At 36.5% G+C, this 13,776-nt stretch overlaps 1 long non-coding RNA gene across 5 annotated transcripts in view; it reads left to right on the top strand.

Annotated features, from left to right (window-relative positions):
• LOC123540288 (uncharacterized) overlaps positions 1–11,733 on the top strand; it is a 30,652-nt gene extending 18,919 nt beyond the window's left edge. For 4 of the 5 annotated variants that reach the window (XR_008367304.1, XR_008367306.1, XR_008367302.1 and 1 more), the window contains 3 exons: positions 2,700–2,828; positions 8,604–8,761; positions 10,964–11,733. This is a non-coding gene — a long non-coding RNA (uncharacterized LOC123540288). The remainder of the gene's footprint in view (positions 1–2,699; positions 2,829–8,603; positions 8,762–10,963) is intronic. The other variant, XR_008367305.1, reaches the window with a different exon arrangement.
• The last annotated feature ends 2,043 nt before the right edge of the window (positions 11,734–13,776 follow it).

Here is a 13,776-nt window from a genome sequence, read left to right as displayed (position 1 = left end):
CCTTAATATTTGTATGTGCGCATGCCCAACTGAAAGCTTACGTAACAATTTATGACGAGGTTTACGACAAACTAAAACTAAATGTGATTGTATATCCATTCTTGTGGTTTAATAATGCAGAAATTATGATTAAATTGCCACAGAAATGCTTCAAAACATTGTTGCCATAAAATGACGTCATTGACCTCATGATGTTACGTGTCGATTACTGCGCAAAAACAACAGACTTTATTTTGAAAGTACGTAATTACATGCATTTTCTTTTTTTGAACTATTCTTAAGCAGCCAATATTTGCTGAAATATTTTTCTTTCGCTCATAATTACCAATATTTTGCTTCTTTTATATAGTTATATTGAAATGTTGCCAGAATGTAGGAAAATTGATGATGGTAACTGATGTTATTGAGAATATAGTTGGATGAAAGGTTACTTTTTTACGGCCATTTTCAAATAAAAATTGGGCAGTTTGATTTGAAATACCTATTTTTCAGTTTCTGTTGATAATTTATTACTTACATACTAAAACTAAGTTCTAAAATTGTTCAAATTTCAGTAGAAAATTGTGGTTTCTTGAATTAAAAGAATGTTACCATGGAAACGAAGCCTGTGACCTATATATCTAAATGTAAAATTCAAAAGCGTTGACACTGGTATATCTAAGTAACAAATCTTCAGCTTTTTATTTGCATTTCGACAATATCCATGAGAACAATAGCGGCATGCAGAACAATTTTTCTATAAAAAATGTCAGATGTGGGGTACTGCTATAAGTATTTCAAGCTGTGAAATTTGTTTAAAAAAATGCAAATGATACGAAAATATTATTTACGTTAGAAATAAGATGTTTTAAAGCTACATTAACAAAAAAGATAATTTGTTTTTATATCTTTTATAAGAAATTGTGATAAAAAGCAAGGCATAAGTGATTTTAAACATCTCTGTTGCCATGGTAACTTTAAACTTTAAGAAAAATAGGGTACCATGTAAACTGCTTGGTGTTTTGCTGATAATATTACTTAAATACTGTATTCCATGTTGGTCATTAACAGAATAACACTGAAGCCGTGGAAAAATTTTTTTCATACATAGTTGTTTAAAAATGAATGAAAATGCATTACCATGGAAACACGAGCCCCGTGACATATACATTTTAAGCTTATTTTAGAAAGCTAATGTGCATACTAGTAAAATTTTCAAATGTGAAGGCTTCTATGGATAACAAGGAGACCACAATACAATGAAAAGAGTTAAATATCCATATTTTCCTTCTTCTTTTAATATAAAATATCTTTGGAGGGTCATGTACTTCAAACCAAGATAAAAATTTTACTTTCAGAGACAGAGATTGTAGCAGTTAAAACATTAAATTAAATGAAATACAAACAATTGCTGCAGTTCAACTAATTGGAATTTAGCCTGGTAACAAGGAAACCTACTTCCTTAAGCTGAAAGACCTTAAATGTTTGACCTGTTCAATGTGACTTTGGCATCAATCGAGGGGTTGTGATCTTGCATGCCATGTTTGATTTAGTATTGTTTGTATTAATAGCAAGTTTCAAAATACTACCATGTACCACATAAGACTTAATATGTACCACATAAGACTTAATATGTACCACGTAAGACTTATGTACCATCATGTACCACATAAGACTTAGGTACCATCATGTACCACATAAGACTTAGGTACCATCATGTGCCACATAAGACTTAGGTCCCATCATGTGCCACATAAGACTTATGTACCATCATGTACCACATAAGACTTAGGTACCATCATGTACCACATAAGACTTAGGTACCATCATGTACCACATAAGAAGCCCGCCCGCTTAGCTTAGTAGGTAGAGTGTTGGTCTACGGATCGAGGGTCGTGAGTTCGATCCTCGGGCGGGGCGTATGTTCTCCGTGACTATTTGATAAACGACATTGTGTCTGAAATCATTAGTCCTCCACCTCTGATTCATGCGGGGAAGTTAGCAGTTACTTGCGGAGAACAGGTTTGTACTGGTACAGAATCCAGGAAAACTAGTTAGGTTAACTTCCCGCCATTACATGACTGAATACTGTTGAAAAACGGTGTTAAACCCAAAACAAACAAACAAAACCACATAAGACTTAGGTACCATCATGTACCACATAAGACTTAGGTACCAACATGTACCACACATAAATAGTAATAATTAAAGTTAGATGTTACAGTATTAATGTTTCTCGCAAACTTTTGCGGCCAAGATAGCCATAACAAATATTAAGGCAACCAAGGCACTTGCCTTGGTCATTTTTTCTGCCTTATTTGCCTCAGTCAATTTTTCTGCCTTGGTTGCCTGGGTTGATTTTTTTTCTTCTCTCATTTGCCTCAAGTGTATGAATACCAGCTTTTAAGAAAGAAACCAGTTTCTGAGAAAGTATTTCTCAAATAAGTTTGTTATATAAAATATGGAACAGGCAATAGCCTCGCGATCTCTTGCATGGAATCAGCCAGTAAATAAACAAAAAATAGTCTGGAATTTCAGTGGTTGGCATGTGCATTTAGATTAGTATTCTTCTATCTAATATTTTAACATAGGTAATTTAACTTTCTATGATTTGGAAACATTTTAGTCTGGTGGAGAAAATAGAGGATGTCACTTTGTTTCAGCTACAATTGAAAGTACAAAGTACAAACAATTCATGATTGTGAACCATGTTGTTTCAGATGAGAATCAGGAGCCTGATGTGTTGGTTGATGTTGATATAGAAGAGGGAGAGATTGATGATCATCAGGACCCACAAATGATCAGTCAGATCTTGTCCGAAGCTGACCTGGACATTAATGATACAACTAGTAAGTTTTCAAAAGTTTTGTTTCATTTTTATGCAAAGGATCATGTTTTTTAGCTCACCAAAGTCAAAGGCTCATGGTGAGCTTTTGTGACCACTCAATGTCCGTCATTGCCTAGGCCCTTGATATTTGGTATGTAGCATTGCCTAGTGGATCTCTAACAAGATTGTTCAAATTATGTCCCTGGGGTGAAAAGAGGCCCCGCCCTAGGGTCACTTGTTATATGAGTTATATAGGAATAAATACTTCAAAAAATATCAGATAAAATTTCCTAGTCTGTTTAATTATAATTACCTGATGACCCCAAGTGATTAGGGGTCACTTGACTGTGACCTTGACCTACTGACCTACTTTCTTGTTTTTTAAGATACAGCCTTGAAATTTGGATGACGTACAGTTTTGCACACCGATCTTAAAACTGACTTTCAGTGACCATGAATGTGACCTACTGACCTACTTTGTAATATTTTAGCATCAGTTTGACATTTTAAACATGTGGCTCATATTACTCAGGTGAGCGATTCAGGGTCATCATGACCCTCTTGTTCTAATAACTTGTTGGTATATAACCTTTATTAAATTCATACAATATGTAGTATCATAAATTTACATGTGAGCAGCATTCTAAGAAAATCTTAAATCGGGCTTATAAGGTTTAATCTTTATATAAGCCTTAAATTTTCCCGTTAAAAGTAGCTGAAACCCAAGTTTTGTGGGGATAGTTTTTCACAAAGTATTAAAAAAATGCAAAAGTTTAAAAAGGCATAAATGGCAGATGTATATCAATTCTAACATGTTGTTTACAATAATCTACCTCTTTAAAGAGGATTTTTCTAACCAAAGTTACAACAATATTCAGTCATTTGATCCAAGCAGATGTTGGTTTAAGCCGTGTGAGAGTTTGAGAAAACTGTTCAGATTATAGGGAAAAATGGATTGCCTGTTAGTCCTGATACAGGGTAGCACCTGGGGTCTTCCTACATATTATCAACATCAAAATGAAGTATTTCTGAAACAGAAAGTTGAAGCTTTATGAAATTTTAAATGATTCAGATAGACAGACTATATTGATGATGCAGAGGAGACTCAGATAGTGCCTCAGACCCTGATGATAATCGTAAAGATGGAAATGATGATGATGATGATGAAGAAAATGACAATGATGATCATGATGATGATGATAATGAAAAAGAAGATGATTAGGTAAGTTTTAAGACTGAATTGAAATGTGTGTAGTAGTATAAAGTAAGTAGTAGAGCTAATTGGTTATTGTAAGAGAAGTTATGTCTGTAACAGTGTTTTTTTATTTTAGCACCAAGTATTAATAGCTATTTTCTTCACATAATCAAGGTGGGAAATTATGAATTTCCTAGATTAACCCTTACCATGCTGGACACAATTGATTCTGCCTTAGCGACCAGTGTAGATCATGATCAGCCTGCACATCTGTGCAGTCTGATCATGATCTGCACTGTTCGCCATTCAGTCAGTCTCCTTTTGTTATGCACCCCTTTTGACAGTTAATGGTACTGTCCAGATTGAAAGATGGACAAGTTCATTATAGAAATTTAGCAGGGTAAGGGTTATGTTGAAGGCCTCTTTGCTACCAGATACTGACATAAGGCTACTGTTACATAAAAACTATCTTCTTCCCATAACCATTTGATACAGTGGTGGATTATGGAGTTCTTGGATACCAATATTGAAATGTCTCAAAATCAGCTAGAGAATTCTGAATTTCTTTGTTCAAGTAGAAGGCTACCGGTACATTACTGCCTGATACTCACCTCAGTGCACTGAGTTTATTGCTACCATACTTCTTCCCATAACCATTCGAAAAACACAAGAAAAGAAACCTTAACAATTTGTTTTCATGAACCCATTGATGAACTTCATCAGACCTTGTTGTTAGCAAGCTGCATCCTTGTATGAACTTCTCTTCAATTTGATCTAATGATTTCACTTTGCTGTCTTAGGGGCTACAAGAACTACATATATATATTTGACATAGAGTGTTGTTATTGCTGTTATACTGAAGATTGATGTATTGTGCTGTATATAGATACCTATACCAGACATAACTAAGTGTTCTGGTTCAAAATGGGACAGACATTTGATACTGCTTTATCCAGTAAAAAAAATTCCTGTCTTAATAAAGCAGACATTTTCCTAGTGAATTTTCAAAATATAATGTATTTATTGAGCTAATGGTTGAAATACTTTGGTACAGGCAGTAATTAATGCAAGTATAGTAAACAAACTCATGAACCTTACACTTTTGCAGACACTAAAACCAGCTGGCAAAAACAGAATATGGTCAGTGAGATAAAGCAGGAAGGAAAGAGCAGCTCATCAGTAATTGATGTCATAAAAAATTAGCTTCTGAGTTGGGTATGTGACTTTCTTGGCACATCTTAGCATTTAATCTTCTTACCAGGTAATGTGAGTTAAGGGCTTCGGGAGGTTTTTGTTTTGATTATTACCTTTTACAGAATGTATTGTATTTTCATCATAATGATATTTTTTCTTGATACAAATTTTTATGCCTCCGGCATCTACTGATGTGGGAGGCATATAGCGATCGTCCTGTCCATCCGTCTGTCCGAGTCCACGAATGAACATTTGTTGCGTATAGAGAACAATAGGTAACGGTAAATTCTATTCATTCCGTAGTGTTTATTGGGTATTTTTTTATAGCATATTGGGTACTTTTTAACAAAAGAAATACCCAGTAAAGGTCCATCTGTGGGAACTTCCGTCCGTTCGTCCGTCCATACAAGGTTAACCAAATGGGACCGTTTTGTCTAGTGTCAATACCCCTTATTAGAATGACTTGATACTAATGCAGATGTAACCTGTGAACATTCCTCATCTTCAGACATCACCTGACCTCAGTTTGACCTTGGCTTTGACCTCATTTTGGACTTAGGTTGCTTTATATGGGCCATCTCTTGGTTAACCAAATGGGACCGTTTCGTCTAGCATCAATACCGCTTACAAGAATGAATTGATACTAATACAGATGTAACCTGTGACCATTCCTCATCTTCAAACATAACCTGACCTCAGTTTGACCTTGACCTTGACCTCATTTTGGACTTAGGTTGCTTTATATGGGCCATCTCTTGGTTAACCAAATGGGGCCGTTTCATCTAGCATTAATACCGCTTACAAGAATGAATTGATACTAATACAGATGAAACCTGTGACCATTCCTCATCTTCAAACATCACCTGACCTCCGTTTGACCTTGACCTCGTTTTGGACTTAGATTGCTTTGTATCAACAAGGATTCCACTGGGGGCATCAAGCGTTTATTGAACGCAGCTCCTTGTATAATCTATAAATGAGCCGTGCCATGAGAAAACCAACATAGTGGGTTTGCAACCAGCATGGTACCAGACCAGCCTGCGCATCCACGCAGTCTGGTCAGGATCCATGCTGTTCGCTTTTAAAGCCTATTGGAATTAGAAAAACTGTTAGCGAACAGCATGGATCTTGACCAGACTGCACGGATGTGCAGGCTGGTCTGGATCCATGCTGGTCACAAATCCACTATGTTGGTTTTCTCATGGAGCGACTCAAATATGATATTGTTTAGAGACTGCATGTAGACTATTTGAAGGGATCAGATATGGAAGCGAATAGCTTTGATTTCCAGCCAGAGAGTGGTTTCTTTGGTCAGACATTTAACAATCATTTTGTCGTCCATGCTGACGAAATGTTTGGAGGTATGGATCAGTTACAATTTTGTTTTTAGTTTGTATTCTGCGTATGAGTGATATTTTCAGGAGTTTTGCACTACAGTCATACTGGAAAGAGAGCTACGGCTATATGTATTATCATTATAATATACCTTTATAAACTCTGTCAAGAAAACAGCTTGTATTTCAACGGTAAATACGAACAGGCAGAAAAATATCTGTATTGTACCTTTTGTATTGAATGTTGCTGGACTATCTTTATTTGATATGCATGACCGGACACAGATCTATGAATAATGCACAAAAACTACATTCAGTTAAATAACATAACACATATTGAAGATTTTGTTTGATAACAAAACAACAGAGCAAAGCACAGCAGGTGGATGTATGTAATAAAAGGGTCATTATCACAGTAGCTAGATCTTGGATTTTGTATTCAACTCTTGTTGAATTTGCCAGGTCAAATCACATTTTGCTCTAGTGCGCCTTGTGTATTTCGTCTTGACAAAATCTACTCTGGCTTAATACATGGTTATAACCTGCTCTTGCGTAAGTGCAGCTTAAAGTGGCATCTTGAGTGCTCTTCCATCATAGAAACTGGAATGTCAATGTCAAATTCATTTAATAACTTGATACGTCCTCTTTAAAGGAGATGTCTCCAGAGTTACTTTTATTTATTAGTAATATAACACGGAAGCTGAAAAAAGTGAATCATCGAGTCCTTTGCTATATTTGTCTATATAAATAGATTTATTTGCAGTCAAAAAATATATAGAAAAGTGCTGGTTTGTGTTTGTTTGTTACTCCTTAACCTTCAGCCTGCTGGTGGCAAGTGATTCTGCCTTTGTGACCTGTGCAGTCTGATCAAGATCTGCACTGTTTGCTATTCAGTCAGTTAATTTTCAGTGAACACCCCTTCTAATAATAAATTGTATTGCCCAAATGGAATGATGGACCAGTCCATTTCAGAAATTTAGCAAGCTAAACTGGAGAAAATTGTTTGCACAAATGAGATTTCTAATTATATGGTGTTGATTTACGGGTGATTTTGAATAAGAATTAGAAAATTTAATGTTGTGAAGTGTATTTGTAGGCATGACCCTGAAGTAAGAGTTTCCAAGATTACATGTGGTTTACATTTTACCTTACTTTAGCAAAGCAGGCAGTGAAGTTAAACACTCTTCTATCTACTTAGAAAGTTATACGGTAAAACACCGCTCGCTCAAGGTCTCAAGGGGATAAGCAAAATGCTCGAGTTATCCATGGTTTCGAGCGACCCAAACATTGACCAACATAAGAAGAAAATTGTTTGCTTTACCAATATCAATTGTCATCGCGGCCATTTGCAGACTAAACCGTGATGCGTAATAATAACATGCTTGTGACATTTGAATAAAACGTATTACAAACGTTATTTATAATAGACGTTTCAATACGTAAATTGTAAATGGCTCACGTGAAGAAACAACTAGGACTTTTTATTTTTATTTATCAACAAGTGCATATCAAAATTATCGTCTCACTTTTATGAAAAGGCTATATTATTTCCTTCACTTGCATGCAGTCTTCTCGATCCCGGAGAAAAGAAGATTTAAGTAATCAGTTATTCATCTATATCTGATCAATAAAACTTTTGTTTAACCTTTTATCAATAATTAATCTCATTATCAGATCAAATATACCGACAAACAAACATTTAGGATAGACCATGCAATTCTCACGGTGTGTGGAAAATTTTAATTAACCGATAAATTCTGCCCACCGAAGGTGTGAAAAATTTTGACACCTCTGCTCGAGTTTGCCAGAAGCATCAAAGAGTAAATTAATACACAGGGACCAGATGTCATGCTCGAGCGATCAAGTTATCGATGTTCGACCCAGCCGTGGAAATTTCGCATAGAAAATAGAAGGAAATCGGGCGGGACCACATGAATTGCTCAAGTGAGCCCGGGTACTCGAGTCATCGATGCTCGAGCGAGCGGTGTTTCACTGTAATGAAAAAAAGATAAAAATTTACTTCAGTTAAATCTAATTTATTTCTGATAGAAGAATGCTCTTGGTAATGTTCCAGGTTGCTGAGCTCACAAACAGCGGCAGAAGTACTACAGCATACAAACAGTATGAACACCACGGCAGGCCCGCACACACAAGACAAGGGTGGTCCTCTCTAACAGTGATCTGAGAATCATCTCGAGACAGGAGGATGATATCTTTGAGGAGTTGTTCCAGGTATGTAACATCCCAGTTATTTTGTATTTTTGAAATACAGTAAAACACCAGATAGTTGAGGCTGCAAGGGAATGAGCAAAAGGCTGGAGTTATTCCCGCTTTTTAACGATCCAGATATAGAAAATGTAAGGAAAACACCCGGGGACCACATCAGGTGCTGTAGGGGCCTCCGTGGCCGAGTGGTTAAGGTCACTGACTTCAAATCACTTGCCCCTCATTGATGTGGGTTTGAGCCTCACTCTGGGCATTGAATTTTTCATGTGAGGAAGCCATCCAGCTGGCTTACGGAAGGTCGGTGGTTCTACCCAGGTGCTCGCTTGTGATGAAAGAATGCACACATATGTCCATAACCTACATCATTCAAATTTGGACCACATGTATAGTTTCGAGTGGCAAGATGAAGCTTGACATGAGTTGACCTTCATCTTGACCTAGTGACCTACTTTCACATTTCTCAAGCTACAGCCTTCAAATTTTAACCACATGCATAGTTTTGTGTACTGAAATAAACTTTGATCTTGAGATTGACCTAGTGACCTACTTTCACATTTCTAAAGGTACAGGCTTCAAATTTGGACCACATGCATAGTTTTGTGTAACAAAATAAAATTTGACCTTGATTTTGACCTAGTGACCTACTTTCACATTTCTAAAGCTACAGCTTCAAATTTTGACCGCATGCATATTTTTGTGTTCTGAATTGAAATTTGACATTGAATTTTACCTATTACTTACTTTCACATTTCTCAAGCTACAGCCTCCAAATTTGAAGCACATGCATAGTTCTGTCTACCGAAACGAACTTTGACCTTGAAATTGATCTAGTGACCTTCTTTCACATTTCTCAAGACACAGCTTTCAAATTTGGACAACATGCACTGTGTTTTGTACAGATATGAAATTTGACCTTGATTTTGAGGTCGTCTTGAAATTTGGAACATTCAAAAATGGTGAGCGCCAAGATCACTCTGTGATATTTTGTTAGGTTAATAGGTTAACGGTCAAGGTCAGATTGAACCAGAACGATAGAACTTTTGTTTACAGCGAGCATATAATTTCTGTTCCTTGTGCAATTACTGAATGCATCAAGGGGGGCATTTCGTGTTCGACTAGCTGTTGTTTATAGTTTGATTTGATACACAAACTTGCAAAATATCTTTAACAACAATAGGTCATGTCATATTATTGAATACATCAGATCCAGTCATAGGTTCCAGAGTTACGGTCCCTGATTGACCCCAGAAAGAGCCAAAATTTGTTAATTTTTACCTTGTAAACATGATAGAAGTGACATTTTACATTTGATTTTAACCACATTTACACACAGCTTATGTCACAATAAGATATGAATTCCATTCGAAAACTGGCTAGATTCCATCATGGGTTCTAGAGTTGCTGCCCCTGAAAGGGGACAATTTTCTATTTTGGCCCTTTCAGCCATATAAGGTTTTCATTTATGCTCTGATTTGATACAAACTTGTAAAGAATGTTTACCTTGATGATCTCTAGGCCAAGTTAGAAACTGGTCATGTGGGGTCAGTAACTAGGTTACCAGGTCAAATCGAAGGAAAAGCATGTTAACATATTTAAAGCCACATTTATGACCCTATCTTCTTGAAACTTGATCAGAATGGTTATCTTGATGATTCCTAGATCAAGTTAGAATCTGGATGATGTTGACTCTAAAACCATGTCACCCGCTAAAATCAAAGGAAAAGCTGTATACACTGTAGAGGCCACATTCATGACCCTATCTTCTTGAAACTTGGTCAGAATGATGATTCCAAGGCCACCTTTAACAGGTGAGAGATATAGGGTCATCATGACCCTCTTGTTTGACTTTTGTATTCACTGTTTACAATCAAAGTATAGCAACTACAGAGTTCTCTGAAACTGTCACATCAAAATATATAGAAAACAAGAATATTATGTGATAGACTTCACAATAAGCACTAGAAAGTTTAATGTTATACATATATTTGTGTAAATTATACATTTAGTCTTTTGAAGTTTTGTAAATGTTTTGGATGCATGTAAACTTTATGCAATTCAGGTTTGTGAGAGGAAGCCCTCCTGCTGGCTTATAGGTCATTAATTTTATTCAATAAAAAGGTGCTACAAATATTATAGCTGAAGACTACTACCCCACCTGCAGTCAAAGAATGAAAATCAAATGGTTAATCTTAGTTCTCTATTTTTCAGCGACAGTTGGATGCAGTCCAGAGATCTAGACAGTTGTATGCAGTCAGATCTTGACAGTTGTATACAGTCAGATCTCGACAGTTGTATGCAGTCAGATCTCAGCAGTTGTATGCAGTCAGGAGATCTAGACAGTTGTTTGCAGTCATATCTTGACAGTTGTATGCAGTCCGGAGATCTCAACAGTTTATATGCAGTCAGGAGATCTCGACAGTTGTATGCAGCCCTGGGATCTCAGCAGTAGTATGCAGTCCGGGGATCTTTACAGCTGTATGCAGTCCAGAGATATTGACAGTTGTATGCAGTCAGGAGATCTCAGTTCTTTTTAGCTCACCTGAGCACAAAGTGCTCAGGGTGAGGTATTGTGATCGCTCACCGTCCGGCGTCCGTCCGTCCGTCCGTCCGTTGTACGTCCGTCCGTTGTACGTCCGTCCGTTGTACGTCCGTCCACACTTTCCTTTAAACAACATCTCCTCCTAAACCAACAGGCCAATTTTGATGAAACTTCACAGGGATGTTCCTTGGATGGCCCCCTTTCAAAATTGTTCAAAGAATTGAATTCCATGCAGAACACTGGTTGCCATGGCAACCGAAAGGAAAAACTTTAAAAATCTTCTTCTCAAAAACCAGAAGCCCTAGAGCTTAGATATTTGGTGTGAAGCATTGCCTAGTGGACCTCTACCAAGTTTGTTCAAATCATGACCCCGGGGTCAAAATTGACCCCGCCCCAGGGGTCACTTGATTTTACATAAGAAAATCTTAAAAAATCTTCTTCTCAAAAACCAGAAGCCTTAGAGCTTAGATATTTGACCTGTAGCATTGCCTAGTGGACCTCTACTAAAATTGTTCAAATCATGACCCCGGGGTCAAAATTGACCCCGCCCCAGGGGTCACTTGATTTTACATAGGAAAATCTTTAAAAAATTTCTAAAAATAAACCAGAAGGCCTAGAGCTTAGATATTTCACATGTAGCATTGCCTAGTGGACCTCTACAAAATTTGTTCAAATCATGGCCCCCGGGGTCAAAATTGACCCCGCCCCAGGGGTCACTTGATTTTACATAGGAAAATATTTAAAAAATCTTCTTCTCAAAAACCAGAAGCCCTAGAGCTTAGATATTTGACATGTAGCATTGCCTATTGGACCTCTACTAAAGTTGTTCAAATTATGACCCGGGGGTCAAAATTGACCCCGCCCTAGGGGTCACTTGACTTTACATAGGAAAATCTTCAAAAGTTTTCTAAAAATAAACCAGAAGGCCTAGAGCTTAGATATTTCACATGTAGCATTACCTAGTGGACCTCTACAAAATTTGTTCATATCATGACCCCCTGGGTCAAAATTGACCCCGCCCCAGGGGTCACTTGATTTTACATAGGAAAATCTTCAAAAATTTTCTAAAAATAAACTAGAAGGCCTAGAGACTAGATATTTGACATGTAGCATTGCCTAGTGGACCTCTACAAAATTTGTTCAGACCTTGTCCCCCGGGGTCAAAATTGACTCCGCCCTAGGGGTCACTTGATTTTACACAGGAAAATCTTAAAAAAAAATTCTAAAAATAAACCAGAAGGCCTAGATCTTAGATATTTGACATGTAGCATTGCCTATTAGACTTTTACAAAGTTTATTCAAATCATGACCCCTGGGGTCAAATTGACCATGCCCCATGGGGTTACTTGATTGTACATAGAAAAATCTTCAAAATTTTCTAAAAATAAACCAGAAGAGCTTAGATATTTGACATGTAGCATTGCCTAGTGGACCTCTACAAAAAGTTTTCAAATCTTGTTTTTAAAGTTACTTAAAGAAAATTTCAACTATATTTTCTCATAATTCTTTTGATTGATTTCTATTATGATCTTTTGACCTTGAAGACTTGTCCTTAAGTGCAATGATAACAGGTGAGCGATATAGGGCCATCATGGCCCTCTTGTTGTACTGATGGCATTCTCAGGATTCAGTCTCAAATAGAAATAACTTGGACTCCTTAAAAGCTTCTCTATAACTTGCAGATGTGCAGCCTGTGACATTCTTATATAGAAGACCTGTGTGTGAAATACAATGAATATGAACTGCCACTGTTCAAATTTGAAATGTTTCAAGAAATGTTTTTATCACAGTGAGACTGAAAATAAGAAATCATAAGGAAGTAAGCTATGGACATTTGAACAAAGACCAGTGACTTTTTGGTTTGGCACAGTCGAAAATAATGATGGACCACAAACTGGACACCCTGGAAACTGGAATAATGTTGTTTGAATAAATGTTTTTTTTCTTATTTGTTAAAAAATACCTTGCATGTCCTGTCTTAAAAATGTTGGTAGTTGTTTTTACCAAAGGCCCTTTAATTGACTTGGGTATTACTTAAATTTCATATTGTTTGATTGCTTTACATAAATTTTAAACTGATCAATGTATTGTGAAAATGATGCACTTGGAATTACTGTAGGGAATTTACCTTTGTCAGTCTTCGAATTTTGTTTGTGTCAGTCTTCGAATTTTTGTATGTCAGTCTTCGAATTTTGTTTGTGTCAGTCTTCGAATTTTTGTATGTCAGTCTTCGAATTTTGTTTGTGTCAGTCTTCGAATTTTTGTAATGTTGCACATGTTTTGCAGTTCTTATGAGATGTAGTTAACAACTGACAGTCGTTATATGTATGGAGGCTTGTTTTGTGTTGAAATATAAAGATCTAATTATATTCTTTCTTCAGTACATATTTTGAGTTAATATAAATAGAACTGTATAGACAGCAAAAAGTATTGATTGGCATCTTTGATTTTTGTGAGTCTGCTTTGAAAAATCACAATACCT

This window comes from Mercenaria mercenaria, chromosome 15, assembly GCF_021730395.1.
Source record: "Mercenaria mercenaria strain notata chromosome 15, MADL_Memer_1, whole genome shotgun sequence".
Taxonomy (NCBI): Eukaryota; Metazoa; Mollusca; class Bivalvia; order Venerida; family Veneridae; genus Mercenaria; species Mercenaria mercenaria.
The sequence above is the reverse complement of the archived record's forward strand: the minus strand, read 5'-3'. Positions and strand labels throughout refer to the sequence as shown.